Source organism: Coturnix japonica, chromosome 1 (genome assembly GCF_001577835.2).
Source record: "Coturnix japonica isolate 7356 chromosome 1, Coturnix japonica 2.1, whole genome shotgun sequence".
Taxonomy (NCBI): Eukaryota; Metazoa; Chordata; class Aves; order Galliformes; family Phasianidae; genus Coturnix; species Coturnix japonica.
The window spans coordinates 69,097,353-69,101,249 of record NC_029516.1 but is presented as its reverse complement, the minus strand read 5'-3'; the positions used below and the strand labels follow the sequence as shown (position 1 = coordinate 69,101,249).

Below are 3,897 nucleotides of genomic sequence, written 5' to 3'. Positions count from 1 at the left end.
CTACTCCTCTGAACCCAGTCTGGGCTGCCCAGAAGGGGTAATTCTAGTCCACACTGCACAGAAAGAAGACAAAGATTGCTTTGGAAAGGCAGAATCTGACAGTGAGCAGGAGATCCGCACAAATAGTAAGAAAAACATCAGTAAAAATGAAAACACTTCAAACAATTGCACGTATCAAAGTTCTAAAGATCATATCCTGTATCCACAAAAGAAGTACAAATGAAGGTGTTTGGGAATGACTTGTTAGCTTTAGGAAGATCTCTTCAGCCATAGAGTAACATTTGTTTTGCCGAGTGTTAGGTGGTCCCCAAACAAGCCCTACAAATCGGTATTGCTGTAAGCTGTTTTCTAGCAGGTCCACTGGAGGTGACATTTTCCCAGCACGTGTGATTTCAGTAAAGCAACCTGCTGCTATTTCCAGTTTTGTTATGAATTGCTGTTCTTCACTATTATTTCTAGATAACTTCAGCCAGAGAAAACACCTCTGAGCTCTATGGGAACTTCTCCCTTTCCCTGATCCTAGATGTATGGGATAGCCACCCTGCCCCAGATTTGGGGAGGGGAGGCGTTGGAGCCCCTCAATGCAGTTCCGTCTGCCTCTGGCACGGCCGAACTCAGCCCGAAAACCCCTCGCTGCCCCGTCGCACCCACCCCGCACCCCAAAGCCAAACCCCGAGCCGCGCTGTTGCCCCCCCCCCCCCGGCCTGGGCGCGGAACCCCGCCGCCTGCAGCCCCCGCAGCTGCGTCCCGATCCTTCCCCGTGCATCTCCGGCCCCCAGGCAGGGCGGGCTGCCCCGGCGGCCCCGCTGCCCCCCGTCACCTTCCTGCCCCGCTCCACTCTCACCTCGTCCCGCCGCCGGGGCCGCTCCTGCCGCCACCAGCTCTTGCCCTTACTCCGGCGCTGGGCAGGGCGGCGGCAGCATCCCCCGCCGGCCCCCCAGCTGCCGCGGCGGCACTTGCAGCCTCACGGGAACCGGCGGCGAGAGGGGAGGAGGTGCGGGGGGGAGAGAAACCCCTGGCCAGGGCCCCGTCCCAGCCCTCCCCGCCGCCTCCGGCACCCGGGCCCGCTTTCACGGGTGGCGCAGGCGGGGCGGGCGACGGGGATCCGCCCGGGAGCACCCCGCTCCGAGGCACGGAGCGCGGCCGGGCACCGCGCACAGCGAGCGGCGAGCCGGGCTCCTCAGCGCTGCTCCGCCGAGAGTTTGGCGACGGGGCCGAGCGGAGCGGAGCAGCGATGAACCGGCTGCTGACTTTGAGCCGCGCAGCTCCCGGTGCTCCGCGGGTACCCCCGGTTCGGAAGTGCGCGGCGGGACGTTGCGGTGGGGAAGGAGACCATCAGCCGCTCCTTTTGCCGCACCAGAGAAATGGGGTCGGCTGCCAGTTTGCACGGAAAACCTCCTTCCAGCTTTCTGCTGTGCGTTGTTCCCCGCTACCTGAACCTGATGCGGTACAGAAGGTGCCGGAGAGCTGTAGTCCCGAAGCAGACAGTCCTCGGCTCTGCCCGTGCCGTGCTGTGTGGTGGTGCACACGCGTGTAACTGCACATTTTCTTTGTTCATGTGAACGAGCGATATATTTGGATCTTAAGAAAAGGAAATATAGGAAAATAAACAGTATTTACTAGCACTCTTACATTACTTTTCACATCCAAAGGTCAACAGTGATTGAGACCAATTTTGTCTTTTGAGATGTTCATGCAGTTTACATCTGAAGCTCATCTCTCAAGCTTACACCTGAAGCTTATCTCTAAGTGCTAGAGCAGGAAATCTTGGTGCATATAGCCCTTTACTCACATCCTGGAGCCATTCTGCAGCCCAGTCCCGCTGGTCTGGATATATTCCAAGAGCATTAATTTTTTTTGAGATAATAGCAACAAAAATGTTGTTCCAGTCTCAATGTAAAGATGAGAGCGCATGGTATTTCTCACCCCAAATAAGTGACAGGAGACCTTCATTTCTGAAGGAGGTTTCCAAGGCCCAGCTGTAGTAAATGGCTGGTCCTTTTTCAAAGGCTCTTCTCTGGTTGTTGAGAACCTGGAGGAGAAGAGGAAGTTGGTTACTGGGAGTAAATGCCTAGATTTAGTTATGTGGCAGAGACAGAAATGATGGAAGAAAACAAAAATCTTTACAATGGGAAAGGATCCAGGCCAGATGTCACTGAATAATTGTGGTACCTGTCTGAACTTCATCCACAAAATCTGCCAGTCAAATATTGTATTTGCTACTGCAGCAACCATACTTAGCCAATGGTGGAGTATCTAAGACACAGTTATATCAAATAGCAAGCAAGATTAAAGGTTTTATTTTTTGATTACTTGATTGCAGCTCCCCATTATCTGCCATTTCGGTATTTAGTGATTGCTTTTTTCCCTACAATAGTAGCAACAGAGCAAAAACTGCATTCACCATGAGAATGGAGAGGCAGCTAGACAAGCCCAGAGGGTCCTAACACTGGATAACTCACTGCTTCCAAGAGCTTAGCTACACAAGGTAAAGAGTTTCAGATTTGTGTTCACATCTCCCACTCAGCAAGTAAACTGCCTAAGCAACCAACCACATGAAATTCCAGAGGAACAATTCTCCATGTTGTCTTTTGAAACCCATACTGCCCTTTGTTCTGCTCCACGTGGCTTCATTTATTCTGAAATTAGGTGAGAAAAAAAGGAAGAATAAGTTCCTTCGACACAGGAAACACTACTGTTTTGAGACTGGTGTTCCTGAGAGTGAATCGTCTTTTTGACATTACCAGTCTTGGAAAAGCCAAGAAGGATTTATTTGGAACAGCAGATCTAAGAGAAAAGCAGAGGCTGCATGAGATCCAGTTGGTTTGATCATGTTTACTGCACGATGGTCCTCAGTGTTTGCTCCCAAAGGCTGTTGTAATAATGTCAAGCAAGTTTGTCAGTTTGTAGCAGGTCCTTTCTGGTGGAAATAAACCTGTGGTGTCAGTTGGAATATCTTTGAGGGAACAACAAGGGGTGTCTCACAGGACACGGAGAGTATTTCCTCATTTTGTTTGATTAAAGGGCTGGTCAGACCTCCCACTGTACATCATCAGAGGCCCGGGCTTCTTAGCAACTCAGAGACAAAGTGTGTTGGGAAAGAGGTGAGCAGCTGCTGTAAAGAATGGCTAGAGGAGATGGCTTGTGGCAGCATCTGTAGTCACTTAGACTTATCTGTGGAGACATGGGGAGTGGGGAGGTTATGTGTACAAATGTACAGGACAGCTGCCAGCTTACAAGGCAGAGTACTGAGGGGTGCTCTTCTTATACAACAAAGAATATATATATATTGTTCTTATGTTGCTGGTCCCCAGTAGGTGTGAATGAGCTATGAATGCTGTATGGTAAGGTGTAAAGTCAGATGGGTTAGCTGGAATATCTGATTTTCATTCTGTTAAAGCTTGTAGAGGATGCAGCTGTTATTTGTGAAATGGATTCTTAATGTGTAGCTGTAACTTGAACCAATTGCCTGAAAAGCTGAAGTCTGAATTGGAGCCACACTATCCATGGTTGAGCCTTGTGACCAGTGCCTGGTGTGCTGAAGAGTATTATACATACAAAGCCTAAAACAGGCTCCAGTTTATTTTGTTCTCTTATACATGTTCAGGGAAGTACGGGATAGGAAGAATGACCATGTCTGCCTCATCTTCTTGTATTGTTTTCAGTGCTAATAGAAGAAGTTGGACTGATAGTTTGGAGATAGCACTGTGAACACCAGTAACCCAGAAGAATGGGGTCTTCCATTGAACAAGCAGAACACCAAAGGGAAGGCATGCTCCTGGATCTGTCTGCCCCAGAACATTCCTCATCTTTGGTTTTCATGGGAGAAAAGGATTTATTCAAGCCTTTCTCTCTGTTGAGAACGAATTATGGGTACTTAGAAGGAACATGTGCAAA

General features: G+C 49.7%; 1 protein-coding gene across 1 annotated transcript in view; it reads right to left on the bottom strand.

The window, feature by feature from the left end:
* CASR (calcium sensing receptor) overlaps window positions 1-1,260 on the bottom strand; it is a 60,730-nt gene extending 59,470 nt beyond the window's left edge. The window contains exon 1 of the mRNA XM_015873473.2: window positions 845-1,260. The gene's annotated coding sequence lies outside the window, so the exon portion shown is untranslated. The remainder of the gene's footprint in view (window positions 1-844) is intronic.
* Window positions 1,261-3,897: the final 2,637 nt, after the last annotated feature.